The following is a 22448-nucleotide window of genomic DNA, read 5'->3' on the forward strand; positions in this document are numbered from 1 at the left end:
AACACTGTGTAAGTGAAAGAAGCCAGACCCAAGAAGGCACATATTATATGACCCCATTGATATGGAATGTCCAGAACAGGCAAATCCCAAGACAGAAAGCAGATCACTGCTAATGGGTTTCTTTTTGGGCTGATGACAGAGTTCTGATTAGAGCCTGGTGATGGCTGCACAACTCTGAAAATACTAAAACATATGAACTGTAACTCAATAGAGGTATTATCTTAAAAAATATTCCATCTTTCATTGCCATTTTCCTTATGTAACTTCTCATTTAACAGCAAAAGGTACATAATAAAGAACGAGTCTCCCAGCGACACCTTTAATGCCAGCCTTAGTCTCCTGTTCCTACTTCATGAGAAAGCTGCTAACCAGAATCTAGAAATGTCACTGCCAAAAAGGCCCACAAGGACCCCCTAATCTAAGCCCGGCAATTTTCAGACGATAGGGATGGTTCCATGAAGCAAGCGGCTCAACCTAAAGGACATCACTCTCGCTCCCATGCAGCTCAACGGGGGTCTGACAGCCCGTCTTCAACTTGTGACATGACTGGAACTTGTGTTTCCCAGTCATCTCAGCACAAAACAAGAAACCTGTACCTACTCTTGACTGCTTCCCACTGGAAGGGACACACATCACCTCCCCTCATGGCCCTCTGGCCAGACTTAGTCACACAGTACCAAGGTAAGGACAAGAGAGGCCGGGAAGGTAGCGTGTTGCGCTGCCCTGGTGGTGATGGCAATTCTGATCCCAGAATTGGGACAGGCTGTTAACATGTAATGCAGAGTCTGCGCAGTTGCTTTCCACAAGCCAGGAGATTCTGAACGTGGGCTGCTCCAGGCCACAGTTCTTTCCTGTGAGTATGTATGCACCGCAGGGAGTAGTAGGCTGTGCGGAGGGAAAGGTCACAGATTCTTTTGAGAAACAGAGGAGAAAACACTCCTAGTCAAACACATATCCAAAACACTAAAGCTTCCACTCCATGAAGTTTTGGAATTGGAGCTCCAGTGAAGAACCACCTGCCCTCCATTCTCCCCGTGCTTCAGTGAAAACCTGTATATATGTAAGTGATTCTAATGAGACCGCTTAAGTCCTGCAGTCTAGTGGGGTTCTTCCACAGGCAGAGAGAACATGCGAGCCCCTTAAGAAGATGAAAACTGGTTTTTAGGGCGCCTGGGTGGCTCAGTGGGTTAAGCCGCTGCCTTCGGCTCAGGTCATGATCTCAGGGTCCTGGGATCGAGTCCCGCATCGGGCTCTCTGCTCAGCAGGGAGCCTGCTTCCTCCTCTCTCTCTCTGCCTGCCTCTCTGCCTACTTGTGATCTCTCTCTGTCAAATAAATAAATAAAATCTTTAAAAAAAAAAAGAAAACTGGTTTTTACTTATTCTTAACAGATCTGTTTGCTCCTGTGCTGATCTTTGCTGTAATGAAACTAGACCGTGTTGAAGTCAAGGAAATATCATCAAATTGAAATACCATTCAAGTTCTACCATTTTCAAATGGGATTCTGCCAAGAAATACTAAGCAGAAAAGGTGGTGACATCCATTTTAAGGAGTTGTCTTCATGGTAGTGATCATCACCCCTGACAAAATTGTTGAAAGCTGGGTGATAGGTACATGAGATTCATCGTATCATTTGCTCTACTGTTGTGTATGACTGAACATTTCCATAATAAAAAGTTTTAAATGGGGCGCCTGGGTGGATCAGTTGGTTAAGCGACTGCCTTTGGCTCAGGTCATGATCCTGGAGTCCCGGGATCAAGTCCCACATTGGGCTCCCTGCTCTGCAGGGGCTCTGCTTCTCCCACTGACCTTTCCACTCTCATGCTCGCTCTCTTTCTCAAATAAATAAAATAAAATCTTAAAAAAAAAAAGTTTTAAATGCACACAAACATGCACAGAAGCACCTGGACTTATCCCTTCTGTTATTTTTTTTACACAGAGTATTCCCAATGCTTAATGTTTTCCTAATGCTTTCACCCCATATTTATCAGCCTGAAGGGCTAAAATATGTTCAATCCATTTAAGGACATTTCTGTATTTTCTTAAAAAGAATTTTCACTGGGAAAATACTCATCATGTATGGATCCATTATTCATATACACTGTGGAATCCATATACATTGTGTGGAGCCCAGAAGTTAGCTTTAGCCAAAACTTGTAAGATTTAAGTACTTTATTCGTAAGTTTTAATGCTGCCTGAAGAGTTACAAACACATAGCTAAAAAGGACATTTTAGGAGATAAATCACATTTTCCCAACACCACAGTAGTTTGCTAAAATTCTTAATAGATTAAAACTGAAGTCAGACCTGATTATGTCATTTAAAACATTCCTTTCTGCAACCCAAATTATTAGGAATCCAATTTCACACGATAACAAAGAACATGCTTGAAACTAGACAAAGATTAAGTAAAAAAGGGCTTCCTTATACCCATAACTGACAAGATATAAAAAGTGGTCTAGTCAGCCTAAGAATATCTGAAAAGCTTCCCTTTATAGAGAGTACTGCGGACAAGAGAGTGACCCTGGGGGTCGGCTAACTGGGTGGAATCCTGGCTCTGCCACTTACCAGCTATGTGACCTTGGGCAAGTTCTTTAACCTCTCTGTGCCTCAGTTTCGTCGTCTGTAAAATAGGGATAACAGTAACTACTGTTATTGAGTTCAATGAGTTTATGCACATAAAGCACATAGGATAATATCTGGCATATTCTGAGCACCGAGTATTTGATGATCTTGTATTATCATTTCCGCACAATAAGTGAAAGTAAACAAGCCTTGTTAGCCCTGCTTGTCTGGAAAAGAGTACAGACAAAGGTCCTGTAAAGTCACCCAATCCCTGAACTGAGTAGAAAACTATGTATCCTAGGGGAGGAGGCATCACGTGCTTCAATGATGTGATAGCTATGATTTGTGAACACAGAGAAGATTTTAAATCCATTTCAGGCATTAAGCCAACAGAGAAAATGGGAATGAAGAGCAGTCCTATTGTCAGCAACAGGATGGCACAAAGTAGCTTCATTTCAGGATGACAGTCTAAAGAAATAGGCACATGTACTTACCTTCCCACTGGCCCCAAATCCTGAAGACCTAACAGTAAAGACAGTCACAAGGGAATCACAACATAACAGAAATGAGAAGGGCCGAGGGACAGTCTTTTTAAACGCTGCCTACTTTCTGGAAGAGAAAGCAGAGGGAATTGTATGATACGACAGACCACAGCAGAGCCAGACACTTCCCAGAACATGCAGAGCCAAAGGCAGGCAGAGAGGCAGAGCCCTTTTTCCTGGAGGAGCTGGATCAATGCCCAGCTCTGAGCCAGCACGTACAGAAATCAGGAGTCGGAAATAGGTTCATCAACCTGACCTCCTCCACACTTCTCACTCCTGGTCATTCACTCAACCAACTCTTACCAAGACAAAAGACTGTTGGAAAAACAAGAACCTTTTCTCAATTACCTATATCATCAACCACTTCTTCACTGATAAGGATCACCAGACAGTAGGGAAAAAACCCTAAAAAACCAAAAGACAATAAGGGACACCTAAGATGAAAAGTAGATCAGACTCCAGAAGAAACATATATTTTAGGTCCCTGAAAAGAAATTCCAACTGGTATCCTTAGAGAGATATAGGATAATGCATCCTTAAAACAAAAGCAAGCAAACATAAAGGAAGCAGGAATCAAGAAAGAATTCTTAAAAATAAGAATTCTGACTGCTAAGGTAAAAAAGAAGGGAAAAAATAAAATGATAGTAGAATAGGGTTTACATATTTGCTTATGTATTTTGAAACAAGCAATGGAAGAAGAAATCAAAAACCAATAATAATGTTACCTATGTGGTATAGAGAAGAACAAAGGCATGGAAGGAAGCCATAATTCTTTCAATCTACCTTGCTTTATAGTTTTATCTTTAGAACCAGGTAAATATTTTATACAATTAAAAGACAAAAGCAAGTAAAAAAGAAAGCAATCCTTAAAAATAAAAAGCAGACAAATGAACCTAAACTATCAAATGGTGGCATTACCACACAGAGAAGGATTACTTGAAGTTTATAATTTTTTAAGATTTTATTTATTTATTTGACAGAGAAAGACAGCGAGAGAGGGAACACAAGCAGGAGAGTGGGGAGAGGGAGAAGCAGGCTCCCTACTGAGCAGGGAGCCCCATGCAGGGATAGATCCCAGGGCTGAGGGACCACAACATGAGCCAAAGGCAGACGCTTAACGACTGCGCCACCCAGGCACCCCTACTTGAAGTTTCAACAGTGTTTTTTACTATATCTCTCTGGTGTTACTGTCAACAAAGGAGAACAGACACAAATACAAAATCAAAGAAATAAAAATCCTTCAAATCTTCATCTAAATTTGAAATATCAGTCTGAAATCATGATTTACCTTTTAATTTATTTTTATATCTTTAATTTCTTTGTACATCTTTACTGAAAAGACCTAGAAGGAGTCAAATTCCAGTTGTAATGAATGCCCCTAATACTACTGCCCACCAAAAAATCAGAGCACCTTATAGAAATGGCTGATTCTAGATCTGAGGTCAGAAACAAAAAAGATAAGACAGGAATTTAAGGTAAGAAAGCAAGGAACCCCTCTAATCTGCCTCGTGTCAAAAGGCTCTCAGTCAATCTGAAGAATAAGCTGTATTAATGACCGACAATGGGACAATTTAAGCATACAAACGAAACAAAACAAAAAACCTCCCCTGGAGCAAAAATTATTAAATACATAAAAATTAATGAGTTTGGGGGGCACCTGGGTGGCTCCACTGGTTAAGCATCCGACTCTTGTTTTCTGCTCAGAGTCTGATCTCAGGGATTTCATGGGTCATGGGATTGAGCCCTATACTGGGCTACTACGCTCAGTGGGTGTCTGCTTGGATATTTTCTCCCTCTGTCCCTCCCCCGCATGGTGCTCTCTCTCAAATAAATAAGATCTTTAAAAAAAATTAATTAGTTTGGACTTGGCAATAATGTCCTGGATAAAACACCAAAGCACAGGGAATGCCTGGGTGGCTCAGTCGGTTAAGCAACTGCGTTTAACTCAGGTCATGATTCCAGGGGTCCTGGAATCGAATAATAAATATATATATAAAATAAATATAAATATAAGTCTTTAAACAGACAAACCAACCACCACAGCACAGGCAACAGAAGAAAAAAAAAAAACAGACAAACTGGGGGCGCCTGGGTGGCTCAGTGGTTGAGGCCTCTACCTTCGGCTCAGGTCATGATCCCAGGGTCCTGGAATCGAGCCTCACATCGGGCTCTCCGCTCAGCAGGGAGCCTGCCTCCTCCTCCTCTCTCTTTCTGCCTGCCTCTCTGCCTACTTGTGGTCTGTCTGTCAAATAAATAAAAATCTTAAAAAAAAAAAAAAAAAACCAAAACAGACAAACTGTACTTCCTCAAAATTATAACTTTTGTGCATCAAAGGACGCTATCAATAGAGTGAAAAGGCAACACAGAATGGGAAAAGATATATGTAAATTGTACCTCTGAAAAGGGATTAATATCCAGAATATAGAAAGAACTACCTACAACTCGAAAACAAACAAACAAATCCAATTTTTAAATGGGTGAAGGATTTGAATAGACATTTGTCCAAAGAAATCGATAAACACATGGAAAGATGATCAGCATCGCTAATTATCAAAGAATTGCAGGTCAAAACCACAAAGAGACACTACTACAAATTCATTAGGATGGATATTATTTAAAAAAAAAAACAAACACAAAATAAGATGTTGGCAAGAATGTGGAAAAACGGGAACCCTGGGCATCACCGGTGAGAATATAAGATGATAATGCCACTGTGGAAAACAGCAGGACAGTGCTTCAAAAATTTAGATATATAATTACCATATGGTCTAACAATTTCACTTCTCAGTATATACACAAAAGAAGTGAAAGCAAAAAGTTGAACAGATATCTGTATAGCAGTCTTCACTGTAGCATTATGCATAACACCCAGAGGGTGGAAATAAGACAAATGTCCATCAATAGATGAATGGATAAACAAAATGTGGTACAACCATAAAACAGTATATTCTTAAGCCTAAAAAGGACAGACATTCTGATACATGGTTCAACATGGTGGCGCTATCAGTGGTCTTAAGAAGGCAGAGATCATGGTCTCTACTTCCAAAGTCACAGCCAGGTAACAGGATCATTAAGCACCCTGTTTCTCAAGCTCAGGTGGAGAATGAAGAGTACAGGTGCGGGGAGAGTGCTGGATGCTTCTCTGGGGGAGCCTGTCCTTCATCTTTTCCATCTGTTTAGAGCCTCTTTCACTATGTGCACGCACACGTGTGCACGAACACACACACACACACCTCATTTCTCTAGTCAAATATGTTCATCTGTTCTTTCATTTTGGGGTTTTGCAACTTAACTGATCTTGCCAAAATTAATGATCAAGTGTAGATGAACCTTTCAAAAATGATAGATAAATAGCCGATAAAGCACACGAAAAGATGAGTGGTATCGCTAGCTGTCAGGGAAATGCAAGTGAGAACCACAAGACACCACTAACCACTGGGATGGCTTCATTAAAAAAGATAGACAACACCAAAAGCTGGGGAGGATGTGGAGAAACTGCCTGTGGGAATACAGTCTGGCAGAACTTCACCAGATTAAACACAGAAGTACCAGATAACCAAGCAATTCCACACCGAGGTATGGTATTTTTTTTTTTTTTTTAAGATCTTATTTATTTGACAGAGAGAGAGATCACAAGTAGGCAGAGAGGCAGGTGGGGGGGGGTGCGGAGCAAGGTCCCTGCTGAGCAGACAGCCCAATGAGGGCCTTGATCCCAGGACCCTGAGATCATGATCTGAGCTGAAGGCAGAGGCTTAACCCACTGAGCCACGCAGGTACCCCATTAGGTGTGGTATTTCAAGAGAAATGAAAAATACGTCCATAAAAAATCTGTATATGAAGTTTATTATTCATAACTGTTAAAAAAAAAGTGGAAACAATCCAAATATCTATCAACTGATGAATGAATAAACTAGATGTAGGAGAGCCATGTGATGGAATATTATTCAGGCATAAAAAAGGAGAGAAGCACTGATCCATGCTACAACATGTATGAGCCTTGGAGACACAGTGCCAGGGGAAAGAAGCCAGACACAAAAGGCCACATACTACATATGATTCCATTAATAAGAAATGTCCAGGGCAGGCAAACCCATTGAACTAGAAAGTAGATGAATGTCTACCTAGAGCTGGGGTGGATGAAAAGAATGGGAATGACTGCTAATGTATACAGGGTTTCCTTCTGGAGTGATAAAGATGTCCTCAAATTGATTGTAGTGGTGGCTGCAGAATTCTGAATATCCTAAAAGGCACTGAATCACATACTTTAGATAGATGAATTGTATGGTATGTGAGTTATGTTTCAATAAAGCTGTTAAAAAAAAAATAAAGATGAACCACTCCATAAACATTCCCTCTTCAGAGGAAAAAAACACAGAAAATTTTTTCTTCCCTCCAGTCCGTAACAATGTAAATCTCAATCTACCCTTTATAATACGGAGACGCCACAGGAAATTCTTTAGGGAGATTAGTGAAGTTATTGTCTGTGAAGTTCAAAGCCCAACCATTTCCATGTTTTTTGTCAGTTCAGAATGACACGAGCCATATTTAGAAATGCACTCCAGAAAAATGCTTTGAAGAATTTTATTCTCAACATTCATGAATTTAAAATATCTATTCAGGCAAGAGAAAATGCCTGAAAGATTTAGTTCTTTGTTCTCTTAGTCCTAGGACTCTACTTTTTTGGCTCCCTTTATAAGAATATGTTATCACACTAAAAAGAGTGAGACAATTTTGTATGGGAAGATGCTTGTCGTCCTACCTCTCCTCCCACCCCTCTGGCCATTCTCAGTTGCCAACTGGGAGCTCCTCCTCCTCTGACCTGAAGCACTGTGGTTCCCCAGAGCTCCATGTTGTGTCTTGTCTGTTTCTACGACCAACATGGTCTTCCCGGGAGGATCCCTAAGTCCATCTCTCTAGCCCAGATTTTTCTCCTGTGCTCCACATCCCAAATATTCATTGGCCAACTGGACAGGTCCCCGAGTCAAGTATCCATCACCAACGCTCTCCAGGCTCTCACTGTTCCTTTCCTGCCTTGGTGGACAGCATTACCATCTACCTACTTGATCTACCATCTGCCTGTAAACCAGAAACGTGGCAGTCACCTCTACTCCTCAATCTCCTTTACAGCCACTTAGTCATTTAATCATACCCCTCCTGCCTCTTTAATATCTCTCCAGTCTTTTCCTTTTTCTCTACCTTCACTGCCAATCTAAAGTTTAGACCTTCTTTTCCTCTTGCTGGAATGACAAGACGAGCCTCCTGAGTGATCTTCCAAACTCCTGGGCTGCTCCCTTCTGGCTGCTGTGTGACTGTTCTAGATCCAACGTAATCATCTGCTCTCCTACTTCACATGTGTTACGGCTCTCCACTACCCTTCCCAACTGTCTTCCCCCACTCCTCTGCCCACCCCTGCCCAGTTCTTGCTGCTGCCGTCTTCCCACTCACCGTCTACATGCTCAGTTCCCTCTGCCTGGCAAGTTCTCCTAGTTTATTCTCACCCCTCCTGGATGTCTGACCTAGAAATCACCTCCTTTGAGACACCACCTTGGCAAAAAGTGAGCTAGGAGGCCCTCTGTGTGCTACCAGAACACCTTGTCTTTAGCCCGGTCTTTGCAGAGTCGTGGCTGTATTGCAACATACTGTATCACGCCACCGGTTTCCGTGTTTCCCCACCACCTCCAACCCTCGCGATCCCCGAGCTCATTCAAGATAGTCAAGGGTGTTAAGCACACTGTAAACATTCAGCAGGTATTTGTTGAATAATTGGCGCATCCTCAGTATTTATTTAATGGGATTTTGTTTTGTTTTGCTTTTACAGCACTCATGGAGTCAGTGTTGCCATCCACAGAAGCAGCAGTTAAGTGCTAAAAATAAGCCTCTGTCAAATAAACAAATATAAATAAATAAATAAATACATAAATGAAGTGACTGATGGTTTGCCATATTCACGAGAGTACTCCTCAAAAAAACAGACAATTCATTCAGGGCCAACAACCTGTCAAGCATTAAACTGAGCTTTAGAGACCTAAGCTCACTTAATCTTTGCTAGAACCCTAAAATAAAAACAGCTGACATTAACCGAATGGGTACTCGGGGCCAGGCTCTGTGCTGGGCACTTCATGTATTATCTAATTTAATTCTCACAATGAACCTGTGAGGTAGGTAAAACATCTAGAGAGGTTAAGTGAGTTTTTCAAGTTTTTGCCACTGGCCGAGGTGGAAGTCAGCAACAGAACTGGGTTTGGGGCCCAGTAATCGGAGGCTGCGCTCTCCACCGCACTATTCCACCTCTGTCGAATACCTAGACCTTGGCGTTCTGTTTATCACTCTTAGAGCGGATGGCTGAAAGCTGTAGTCTTCTTGGAATTGACCGGAAGTTGAGATGAAGTGATGGAAAGTAAAGTGATCTCTGTTTAGGAGGTCATACCCATACCTATTGCTGATGACACCCAAATTCAACTCTTTGGTCAAGACGTCTCCTGGCCAGGACCAGACTCATGAGTAATCTCCTCAGGTCCTTCAAACTTCACAAGTCACCCTTCCATTCCCTGCTCCTCCTGCTATATGTGCTGTTTTGGCTAAAGGCACTACCAGCCCTGAGCCTAACCCTAAGATGTTGTCCCAGACAGTCGCCGTCTTGTTCCTTTGGCTTTCTATCTCTTACATTCAATCCTGCAGATTCTGTTCACCTTGTCTCCAGCAACTGCTCCATGAATGTGAGCTACTGTTACTGTTACATTCTAGATGCCTTTCATTTTCTCCTTTATATACACAGTGTTCAGCTTCCCAGGAAATAGCCTTCTGAAACAAGCAAGACCAAGACTGAGAGAAAATGCTTTCTATGAGGACCAGAAGCCAAGCTGTCAGATGCTCAGGCCCCAGTTCTTTCAGTGGAAGCACAAAGAAGGGGAGATTACTTCAAAGCTGGCTGATAGACAATAGCAAAATCTAACTGGGAAATCAAAAATGTATGAGAATGTTAGATATTGGAATAGAAACTAACAAATGGCTCCAAACCCAATGAACCAAACATTCTTTTTTATTCCAATTTACAAATTTAGAAGTCAGCCATCAATCCTTTAACACAGTGGTTCGCAACAAGTAGAGGAGAGGATCCTTCACACGCACCCAGTTCAGGGAACATCTGGCAATGTCTGGAAACACTTTTTGGATGTCTCAACTGGGGGAGTAGGGGAGTGCTATGGGTAGAGACCAGAAAAGCTGTTAACTATGCTACCACACATAGGACAGCTCCCTCGTTCATTCAAAGCCAAAGAATTATCCACCCCAAGATGTTAATAGTGCCACTAGAGAAACTCTGCTAAACAAATGCTTCAAGCACCTTCCATGTTCAAGTTACCTAATGTATAAAAGGTTACTTCTTTCTGAGAAGATGATACAAACTTCTCCCTAAGCGAATCTCCCGCAAGTCCACAATATGATAAGAGTCATCAGGGGAAAAGAAAAGGGTAAATGCTAAATAGTGTTTAGAAAATAAATGCCATGAGTTCAGAGGAAGGAGAGCACCACGAAGGCTAAGGCCCTCGTCAAAGATCTCAGAGAGCAGAGAGGGCCCCTAGAGTCAGGGCTCCCACCTTGGAGGACCAGAACCCACCTTTCCAGCCTTACTTAGAACAGGTCCCTTCACCTTTTGCTTCTGCTAAACTGTTCACCCACATCAGCAGCTGGGCCACAACGCTACAATGTCCCATTCCTACTGTTACAATGGAGAAAAGCTCTCACCTACTACTTCCCCAAAGCACTGCGCTACAACTGAGCAGCATCCCACCCCACCAAGGGTGAGGAGGACATGTCATCATCTCAACCCAATCACAAAACCATGTTCCTATGATTCTTACAGGAAGGAGGCAGTGAAAAAACTAAGGAGGAAAATGTTTTAAATGGCTCCTGCCCTCGTCCTCTGCCACCTAAAATCAGTGCCAGAAGCTGCCTCATTTCCTGTAGTTGGTTGGTAAAAATAGGAAGTGGGGGAGGAAGTTCACAAAGCAGAAACAAAAGTAATCACTGCCTTGCTTCCTGAACACAAATCACCGAGCAAGGAGGGTATCATTAAAACATCAAAATGGAAAGGCAGGCATGGAGAGCCAAAGCCAGAGGAAAGGAAGTGACATTTCTGGGTCCACCAGGCCCAGATGACTTCCACACCCAGAGACTGCCCCCAAAGAAAAATATGTGCAAAACTGAACACTAGCCCATTAAACAAAAACAGTTCCCAAGAAATTAATACTAAGCATGTTAATTTCAAAAATCGTGCAAAAACTCCAGAAACATTAAAGTTCTATCAGAGTAAAAAATATCAATGAAAAAGTTTTAAAGAGGCCAAGATTATTATTATTTTTTCTGTTTAAGAAATGACTACTAAAATTGCTGTTAATGCAAAACAAAAACCGAATAACTGATCAGTTGATCAAAAAAAAACCCAAAAAACAAACAAACAAAACAAAACAAAACAAAAACCACAAAAAAACCTACTAAATAAAAATTCTGATCAACATTCAAATCTACCATAGTTCAAATGAAGATGTTTCTATACGCATCCTCCAGCAACAGAGTCAACCCTGCGAGTGGTCCCTGAATGCTCAGGAATGCTCTGGGCACCCAGGATGCAGAGGAAGGTTCCCTCCAGGAGCTTCTGGTCAAACGGGAGAACAAACTACCCCCACGTGGTGACATGTGACCACCTCTTGTCCTGACACTTGCTCTGTAACATTTATCACCACAAAATAGGACATTCCTCTATAATAACAAAGGATGATATTAGTGGATCCGAAAAGCTTTTTTTTTTTTTTTAAGATTTTATTTATTTATTTGTCCGAGAGAGAGCACAACAGCACAACACAGCAGCAGGCAGAGGGAGAAGCAGGCTGCTTGCTCAACAAGGAGCCCAATGTGGGGCTCAATCCCAGGACCTCAGGACCCGAGCTGAAGGCAGATGCTTAATGACTGAGTCACCCAGGCACCCTGAAAAACTTTTTTATTCAGTCATCTACAAATAAGTGATAATTTAATTTAAGCAGAAGAAAAAATTTTCTAACCATAAAGTCAACAGAGTTGAAATTTAGTTTCAAAATAGAACAGGTTTTTTTTTTTTTTTTTAAGATTTTATTTATTTATTTGTCAGAGAGAGAGAGAGCGCACAAGTAGCCAGAGAGGCAGGAGAGGGAGAAGCAGGCTCCCCGCTGAGGAAGGAGCCCTATGTGGGACTCGATGTGGGACTTGATCCCAGGACCCTGGGTTCTGACCTGAGTCAAAGGCAGATGCTTAACTAACTGAGCCACTCAGGTGTCCCTCTTTTGTACATTTAAAAGTCTTTATGACTCCTATTTCCTGATGAACTCCAAGCCCACCAAGATCCTTTGGCTTTATGGAACCGTCTTGGGTTAAAATGTGAAAATATGTGTATCTTAGAATTGAATAAACACGGTTCAGGAGCAGATATGCATCAAGCTCAGAGAAATGTAGTGAAACAAGTAAGATGCAGAACAATGTGTATATGGGCCCATTTGTGTAAAAAAACAAAGGGGAGAGAGAGAGAGATACACCTGAGCCGAAGGCAGACACTTAACCAACTAGCCACCCAGGCATCCCCCAAATAGCACAAATTGGTGGGGAAAAAAAAAAGACCGAGTGTGTTAACAGTTATACAAGATGAAGGGTAATTTTGTTTAAATTGAGGGTATTTTGGGGGTGAGGAGAAAAAGAGGAAGATCAAAGTCTAGTTTATTTTTTAAATAGTTAGTAGAAAAGTAAAAAAGTAAATGAAATGGATGGTAATCACCATATATTCAGTTTCATACCAAGAAAAGTGGTGAACATTTAGTGGGAGAAAAAGAATCCATTGCCGGTCCTGCTGAGGGCCGATCTAGCTATTTGTCAAATTTTCTGGTGATAAAATCAACCTGCTGTATTCTAAGGCTTGTGTTTAGTTTTCTTATAAAATCAAAAGAGTAATCCAAGGGGCACCTGGGTGGCTCAGTGGGTTAAAGCCTCTGCCTTCGGCTCAGGTCATGATCCCAGGGTCCTGGGATTGAGCCCCATGTCCAGCGGCTCTGTGCTCGGCAGGGAGCCTGCTTCCTCCTCTCTCTCTGCCTGCCTCTCTGCCTACTTGTGATCTTTTCTCTGTCAAATAAATAAATAAAATCTTAAAAAAAAAAAAAAAAGAGTAACCCAAAACCTGTTGCCTTTAAAACAAAACAAATATTACAACTTTTCAAAGAATTTTATTAGAGGAACACTCTATGCCAAAACACTTTATTAAATAAAAATCTTCCAAAGAAGCTAAAAGCAGGAGGTGGGTGGCAGTTGACACTGCCTTGCCAAGGAAAGGTTTATCTACAAATGACTACCACTTATCACCAAAGGATAAATGACTTTGGTTCTGAAGCTTTTGAAAAAGTCTGCTCAGGTGAAACCAGGTTTTTGATGAACTAAAATGGTGCTGGACCATTAGAAGTTTTCACATCCAATACAGCCAAACACAATGAACATATTCACAGCAACAAATTGTGATGCTGATAGAAATTAGGGGATAAGTTAAGGAGAATGACTTAAAGTAAATCCTTTTCTTTTTTTAAACTGAAGTATAGTCGACTGAGAAAAATCATTTTTTAAAAGCCACAAGCATTGAGGTAATTTTTTCAAACCCAAATTGTTAAAACATTCCAAAAAATCTACCCCTATTAAAAACCACGAGTTTATTTTCATTAGTATGTTACAGCATGAAAAGGCCCTGATGCTCCCCAGCACCCCCCACCCCCATTCCCCAGGTAGGGAGGATAGCCCTACAGAGCAGGCCTGCAGCAGGTTACCATCATCTGACTTTCAGACTCTGCCGCTTCTCCACACCGTGAGCCTTCACATACTGAGGCATCTACCGAGGTCCTACTATGTACATGACACTGCTCCAGGCACTGGGGGTAGCGGGGTGAATGAAACAGATACAAGTCCTGCTCTCTGGGAGCTTACAACCTCATGGGAGAAAAAGCTCATCCTTTTACCTTGTAGGTCAGATGCTACACAGTACATGGGGCGCCTGGGTGGCTCAGTCAGTTAAGCGACTGCCTTTGGCTCAGGTCATGATCTCAGGGTCCTGGGGTGGAGCCCTGCATCAAGCTCCCTGCTCCATGGGGAGCCTGCTTCTCTCTCTTCCCCTGCCTGCTGCTCGCCCTGCTTGTGCTCATGCCCACACACTGTCTCTCTGGCAAATAAATAAATAAATAAAATCTTGAAGAAAAAAAAAAAGAAAAGAAAAGGTGCTAACAGTATCAAGACATTTCTTGGAAACAGGCACTGACAAAGTACAGTAGTTATGGTACGGGTTTGGGAGTCAGACTGACCTAGATACGAATCCCAGTTCTTAATAATTATCAGTTACGAGAATGGCACTTATTAACTCTACGCCTCTGTTTCTCTGAACTCTGTGCCTCAGTTTCTTCAGTACGGTGGTGAGGCTTAAGCCCATAAACCATAGCACTTGGCACACCTTGAGTCTCACTCAGAAACTGGGGCCATCTGCTCTGAAAGAAGCTGGACACTAGTCAGAGGAAAGCATTTTCTCTTCTAATGAAATACTTCACGCCAGCCTACCATTCATGGGGGGAAAACCAAACTCTTCCTCCTCAAAATACCACAAAGCTACCAAGTTTTTAAAAAAGATTACTTACCTTCCTGCTGTTCGGGCCCCAACTCTCAAGGTCCTGGCAACAAAGTAAAAGGAGGGCTGCCTTGTGTCCTCCAGAGGGGAAGGAGGTCAAGGCTCCTCCCATTTCCCTGCCGACCACTCCCTCCTGTGTCAGCCCCAAACTGAAGGAAGACAGGCAAGGACAAGGCTCAAAGCTATTGTGGCGGCATTCTCTGCGACCTTGAGACCCAGGCATGGGATAGGTCGTTGGGAACTGGGGAGGGAGAGATTGCTCTCCCCTTGCCTCCCTTGCCTAGGTTACCACAGCCTGCAGCACTCAGGTCTGGGAGCCGAGCCAGCTTCCCTCTGCCTGTGTTCCCAGGCAAACGCATCCACCTCTGGGTCCTGGGGGTGGGGTGAGGGAAGACTCAGGTAGTCCCACGTTCCCCGTCATAAATGCCACCTCACTGGCACCTAATCCCAAAATTATTCCGAATAAGAAAATTGGATTTTTTCCCAGGTAATCTCTAGCTCGAATTCTGCACTCAAAAGCTATCCCATTAAAGGGAGCCTGGGTGGCTCAGTGGGTTAAACCTCTGCCTTCAGATCCGGTCATAATCTGAGTCCTGGAATCAAGTCCCACATAGGGCTTTTTGCTCAGTGGGGAGTCTGCTTCCCCCTCTCTCTCTGTCAAATAAACAAACAAAAAAATCTTTAAAAAACCCGAAAAACTTTCCATTAAGATTCTTTGCAGTTGGGGCGCCTGGGTGGCTCAGTGGGTTAAGCCTCTGCCTTCGGCTCGGGTCATGGTCTCAGGGTCCTGGGATCGAGCCCCACATCGGGCTCTCTGCTCAGCGGGGAGCCTGCTTCCTCTTCTCTCTGCCTGCCTCTCTGTGTACTTGTGATCTCTCTCTCTCTCTGTGTCAAATAAATAAATAAATAAAATCTTTAAAAAAATAAAAAAAAGGTTCTTTGCAGTTACCAATTTGAAAAAGCACAGATCAGACAGTGACCCACACACAAGACACATAGACAAAACAGTTAAAAAAAAAAAAAAGTGATACCATCTAGAAATGAGTCCTAGCAACAGACTCAGTAAATGTAGAGGCAGAGATCAGAGATACTCACGGGCAACACAGTCTGTAAGCACCACCTGGAAGTGGCCCACAGGTGCTGCATTAAGGGACTCATTAAGTAAATTACACAGGGACATCTCCTGGCCATTTCAAAGATCAAGGTCCAGCTACCACATCTCATCAAGCCTAAGATGTCATTATAAATCACATCATTATTTTATATAGGTAAGAAAAACTGCCATATAACGATGACCTGTCATCACAAGCTAGATCCCAATTTCGGGCTCCCCTCAGGCTCTTTCCTGTCTCATTTCTCAGTCTGTCTGGGGCACACATCACCCTTGGAACCAGTCCCTGGGTGCCCTTTTCACTTTTTGTAGAAGTTACCCACATTTAAGATTCAATGTTTGGATGAAACCATCCTTGGCCCCTTCAGTCCCCACGGAGTCTGTCTCGAGCCCCTGCAGACCCTGCTGCCATTGCTTGACACTAGCCTAGCTTCATATGGCTTCCCCTCCCACAGAACTGCCAGTGCAGGGCGACAGGCTGATCTCCTCTTTGCTCACACTGTGGTGCCCAGCACCTGCTCATAGTGCTGCCAGTCGGGAAATGGTCTAAGAACTTCACAAATATTAAGTCATTAACATCCCACTATAAGTCCAGGAGGCGTGTTACCACCCCCATTTTCAGAGAGTGTAAAAGGAGGTAAAGAGAGGTTGAGTGACTTAGAGATGAATGACCAATAGGTGGCAGAGACAGAAACCAAACCCAAGCAGTCTGGATAAAGTCCTTGTTCTTACTGCCTGTGCTACTCCCTCTCTCAGTGACTACTACGTACATGGCAAACACTTCAAAACTTGTTTTTATTAACTCTGAATTGAAAATATAATACACATATACAGTGAAAAGAAAATCATCCTGTACAAAAGAGTATATAAGACAAAGCTAGGTCAGCCTAACAGCCTAGATTTCTGGGGCCTCATCCCAAGGCAGCCACTGTTTCTTTTCTATCATTCCAGAATTTTTTTTCTACACTTAGAAACCTATTTCATGTTTATCTCTCTCTCTCTCTCCTCTTTGTTTTTTTACACAAATGGGTCCATATACACATTGTTCTGCATCTTACCTGTTTCACTACATTTCTCTGAGCTTGATGCATATTTGCGCCTGAACTGTGTTTATTCAATTCTAAGATACACATATTTTCACATTTTAACCCAAGATGGTTCTATAAAGTCAGAGGATATTGGTGGCGTGGAGTTCATCAGGAAATAGGAGTCATAAAGGCTTTTAAATGTACAAAAGAGGGACGCCTGAGTGGCTCAGTCAGTTAAGCATCTGCCTTTGGTTCAGGTCAGATCCCAGGGTCCTGGGATTGAGTCCCATATCGGGATTCTTGCCCCGCCAGGAGCCTGCTTCTCCTTCTGCCTGCTACTCTCCCTGCTTGTGCACGTGCGCACTCTCTCTGACAAATAAACTCTTTGAAAAAAACAAAATTTAAAAAAATGTACAAAAGATACTAAGTGTTAACCTTGCAACAGTGTGCAGGCTGAATCACCAGGCAGAGAGACCTACCAGCTGACACTGGACACATCACTTCTCCTGTAACGTAAGCACCTGCATCACAAGGTTGTTGTGAAGACAGAACAAGGTAATATACACAAAGCACTTGGCACCAAACCTGGCTAGCATAGTGAGTGGAAGGGATTAACACCTCACCTGACACATTGTTAGTGCCCAATAAGTTACATATTGTCATTAATAATTTCTTCAAGAGCTGGCCCCGCCTTCCTCTCCAATCTCATTTCCCTCCACTTCCGTATTTATACCTGTCCACTCTTTACCCTAAAGCTCCTTCAGCTCACACACCTCCTGCTTGTTCCCCTACTCCTTTGTACCTGTCATGGCCTCTCCTCTTACTGTGGTGCTGTACTAATCTTCTCCCAGTGTACTCAGCTTAAGCCTGTCCTTCCTGGCAACAGGTGGATTCTCCGGATGAGCAGTCTGGGCAGAAAGTATCTGTCACAACTTCCCCTCTGATTTTCAGCTTTGTCAATGTACTCAGGAGCAAGGAGGTCCAGGGCAACTGAGTCAGGCCGCCTAAATTTAAAGATGGCTATGTACTAACCAGAAGACCAGTTACTAAGTTTATAAATATTAATGAGGGCTAATATTTACTGAACACTTAGCAGGTGCCAGGCAACAAAGAGGAAGGTACTACCATTCTCCCCATTCTATTGAGGGGCAAAGAGATTAGCCAGAGCCCCAAGACGAGGATCTAATCTGAGCGATTTGGATATGGAGCTCGCAACCATTCACGTTCTCTCCTTGGCTGGGAGCGTGGAAGCAAAGCAAGGGAAAGATTCTCCTGCCTAGAAAGGCATCAACAGAGATGTACCCAACTGTCTGGCGGTGCAGAGGCTCACTGGAGGACTGCACACAGCTCCCCTGGCCAGGGCCCCCAGGCAGTGCTACAGACATATCACCCAATTCCTCTCCTGGACCTGTCACCCCAATTTCCACAGACACCATCCTAACCCTCTCCTAGAAATGCAGTCTTTTCTTCTGAGGATACAAAATTAAGTTTAAGCATTCTGGCTACGAACACATTCCAATCATGCCTTCTTGGGGTTACAGCTGGGTCATTTTGGTTGAACTTAAAGTTTTCCTGAAATTCTCCAAGCCACACATAAAAAATGTCTCTTGGTTTGTATCTTCTCTATAGACAGCACTTTTATTCTCATGTCATTCTCAGATGATCACTGATTCATTCAACAAATACTTGATTGTTCCCAGAACAGTGTGTTCTACTAGGTCCTGGAGCAGTGAACAGACAAGATCTCTGAAACCTGGGGGAACTCATTACATGTCCCCCACTTCTAGGCACTTACGATACTTTATGGCAATTGCTTTTTTTAACTTTTTGTTCAGACTGTGCCTTTCAGCTCTGTAGTTTAATTTTCCACTACAGTAACTAGCCCATACTGTAAAGACTCCATAAATGTGAGTTAACTAAATTAATAAATAAAATCACTGGATCTCATCTTTCTCATCCAGGGTGGGACCAGATTATGTCTGAAGTCCCTAAGAGCAAAGATACAAAGTCTAAATCAAGTTGCAGGCATAGAAAGCAAATGGCGTATGCAGCCCAAATCAAGAAGGAAAAGGAGATGGGATAGGTCCTTGGAGTTATGAAGGACAGGCCACCTTGGCAAGCAAGGAAGGGCTCCCTAAGCTGGACAGAATACGGCCTTGAGAACATGACCAGGGTCAGCTGGAGATAAAGAAATGACCTGTAGCACAGTCTGAGTTGAGGTCACTGCGTGGAGACAGGAGTGAGGAGGTGAAGTGGTTCTCCGCCTGGAAGTCACATACTGGATGAGTGGGAAGGAGCATGTTTTTTGGTTAAGAGGTAGAGGCACAAAGCTAGGCCTCAGAAAATGCTCACAGGCAGACGTGGAAAGAGAAACAACAAACTCAAGTGAAAAAGCAGTCTCCAAATTAAGAAAATGACCACAATAGCTCCAACTCAAGAAGGCCAACCAAAAGAAGATTGACAACAACAAGAAAATCTGGCTCACCATGCCAAATATTTATGGTCAAGGTCAAGGGAAATGAGTAAGCAGCAGCCACTGCATCTATCAATTGGGCCCCAAGAGCAGTTTCAGGAGCGATAAAGACATCTGAAGCACAAACCCTCACAAGTTCAGGCTCTATGTTAACTTGTACTAAGAGAAGAAGGCATCCTTTTTTTTCCCTTTCCCTTCCTTTTTTTTTTTTTTCCTGTAACTCCAAAGTAGAGTAATTCCTTTTCAAACCAATATTCTTTCTTTACCTAGGAAGGTCATCATTTTCCACAAAGGACAACATCTCAAGAGGGAAAGAAAGAGAGTGGACACCCAGCCCACGTGATGCCCCAGCCTACTAGCTCTTAGATACAATTATTTTCCTACAGACTTGGAAGACCCGCTTGACATAAAGCTTCTGGTGTATTAGGCTCCAGGATTGAAACAGAATAAACATTTAGTAAGATTTCAGCAGAATCATGTGCAACTTGTTTAAAAAAATTTTTTTAAAGGATGCTTAAAACATGCTGTCTTCCAAAAATCCAGAGATAATTTTAGATTGAAAAAATCTAGGCTTGCCAAGGGAATCTGAGAGCTTTTCTATCTTGGTCTCCAATGCTAACCTACGTATTCGAGTGCAAAAATAGAGGAAGATTAGAATCTCAAATGCCAGACTGAAAAGTTGCCACAACAAACCTGAACTCTTCATATGGAGTTTGTTATCTTGACAGCAAGAAAGAAAATGAAACAATAAACTTTTCACTTTAAAAGATAAAAAAGAAAAAAACCTTCTAACATGAACTATTTCCTAGACTTGTAAAGGAAATTAAGAAAAAATAAAAGATACTGCGAATGAAATTTAAAAAGCATACACAAAATCCAAGTATCAATTTTGTGAGTAGTCCCTTATAAACACATACTGAGAACTTTAGATCTAAAATATGACAAAACAGCAGTCAGAGCTTAGTCAATAAAACTGGGTCAACCAACCATTTGGAAAATATTTCGTATCTTACACCGAGACGAAATTTTAAGTAGAAATTTTTAAGCTGAAAGTTTAAAAAAAAAAAAAAAAAGCCATGAAATGAGGAGCAAAAATGAGTGGAACTTTTTATAACATCGGGATGGAGAATTTTCCAAACATGTCAGCAAAGGAAACAAATATACCTTATTTTTTAAATGAATGTTACCTTTGACCTCATTTGTAAATTTATGCTAAAACAATCAGAATTATCCTGTGACGAACTGGAAACAATCTGCATGTTCATCCGCAGGGTTTGGTTACATTATGGTCTACAACGGTAAGTATGAAATCTATATAAGTGATAATACAAGTGAAAGAGACCATTTATTGGTATTAACAAGATGTTAGCAATGCCTGCCCCTGAGTGGTAGGTGGGCGGACGACTGTCATTTGAAAAAGTATCCTCACGATACTTTCTGTGTTGTCTCGAATGTGAGGAGAACGAACTGCTTTTATAATGGGTGTGAAGGGGCGGGAACAAGCTACTTTCAAATTGGGGTCCCCCAACCTGAGTGTTCATCTGGCAAATTTTGCGAGGAGTATAAACAGAATTCTTATCGTGCCAAGCAGGCATGCTTCTTTCCTCGCACTGCGCGGAGCAGGAAGACACACCCCTGACCCTGCACTCGCCCCACAGGCGTGGGTCCTTCATCCCCCGCCCCGGCCGCGGCGGGTCCCCGCACAGCCACCCCCGGGCCGACTGCGCCAACAGGCTCCACCGGGCCGGAAAATCGTGTTCCTCGGCTGCCCCGCACGGCGGGGAAGGTGCGCGCAGCCGGCCCGGCAGCCGCCGGGCGGCGTGAGGGCCGCGTCTCCAGCCAGTCCCGGCGGACCCCGGCCTCCCACAGGCCGCCGTGCGTCCGCGGACTGCTCCGCCGGCTTCCGGGAGCGGGTGCCCGCGCCAGTACGACCTCCTCGGCCCCGGCGGCCCGAGGGAGCGACCCCCCCCCCCGCTCCTCTCCCGTCCCGCGTCTGCGGGGTCCCCCGGCGCCCCCGGTCCCGGGCACGAGCCGGGAGGCCCCTCCGGGCTTCCGTCCGCCCGGCCAGCGCCCCCAGAGCCCGGCGTCCTCCACAGCGGACGGGCAAGGGGCGGGAGCCCACGGCCCCGCGCCCCGCGGCCCCGAGCGGCGCGGCGCCCCGCGAGCTCGTCCAGACGCCAGCCCCGGCCGCAGCCCACCGGCCGCCCCCCAGCCCGCCCGCCTGTCCGCACCAGGTAGCGCCCGCTCGCGCCCGCTCCTCACCTGCGACGCGCCCCGGCCCCCAGCGCACCGCCCGGACCGGCTGTGTACACCGGAAGTGACGTCTCCAGCCCGGCCCCGCCCCCGCCCCAGGCGGACGCCGGACTGGCTGCTGACCCAAGGGCTTGAAGTCGACCCCCCTGGCGCGAGCCGGGAGGGGGCGGCCCTGAGCTTCCTACCCCAGGCGCCGGCGACCGCCCTGTGGGATTGCGTTAGGGCGGGGGTTGAGGACAGGCAGCCCGAGCCCGCAGGGCCACCCGGGTCCTCCTCTGTGGCTTGGTCCCTGGGCGGGAGGGGTTAGCTGCGTCCTCACGTATTTATTATTGAAACAGAATACTAAAATACTGAGTGTTTGCTGGATGCCGGGTCCTGACAGGCACTACAGGTTTGAACGCTCTCACCCTCACAGGTTTATTCTCTAGTGGAAACACAATAAAATTGTCACAAATACACATGATGAGACAGTGCCAATTGTGACAAGCGGTAGGAGGGGAAAGTGGAAGAGGGAGGGAGAGAGAGTCCCCTGACCTAGTGTAGGAGGGTGATCAGGGAATTCTTCGCCCAGAAAATAGAGCAGGAGATGAGGTCCTAAAGGGAAGAAGGAAGAAAACAACTTGGAGAAGCAGAGAGGAAAGCACGGTTAGGACAGAAGAAACAGCAGGTGTCTTCAATAGCTTTGTGTTCAAGAAACGAGGGTAGTAAGATCTTGCCTGAGAGCAATGGGGAACTATTAAGTTTTAAGCAAGGGGTGATTTTACCATACTTGTGGGCTTAAAGGGATTACTAGGGATACAGCTT

At 43.9% G+C, this 22448-nt stretch overlaps 1 protein-coding gene across 3 annotated transcripts in view; it reads right to left on the reverse strand.

Moving 5' to 3' along the window:
* KIAA0355 (KIAA0355 ortholog) overlaps positions 1-21756 on the reverse strand; it is an 83373-nt gene extending 61617 nt beyond the window's left edge. The window contains exon 1 of one of the 3 annotated variants that reach the window (XM_032323264.1): positions 21654-21756. The gene's annotated coding sequence lies outside the window, so the exon portion shown is untranslated. Of the gene's footprint in view, positions 1-2566; positions 3031-14789; positions 15322-21653 lie in introns of those variants that run through there. The other 2 variants (XM_032323265.1, XM_032323266.1) reach the window with 2 other exon arrangements.
* Positions 21757-22448: the final 692 nt, after the last annotated feature.

The sequence above is a fragment of the Mustela erminea genome, chromosome 19 (genome assembly GCF_009829155.1).
Source record: "Mustela erminea isolate mMusErm1 chromosome 19, mMusErm1.Pri, whole genome shotgun sequence".
Lineage (NCBI taxonomy): Eukaryota > Metazoa > Chordata > Mammalia > Carnivora > Mustelidae > Mustela > Mustela erminea.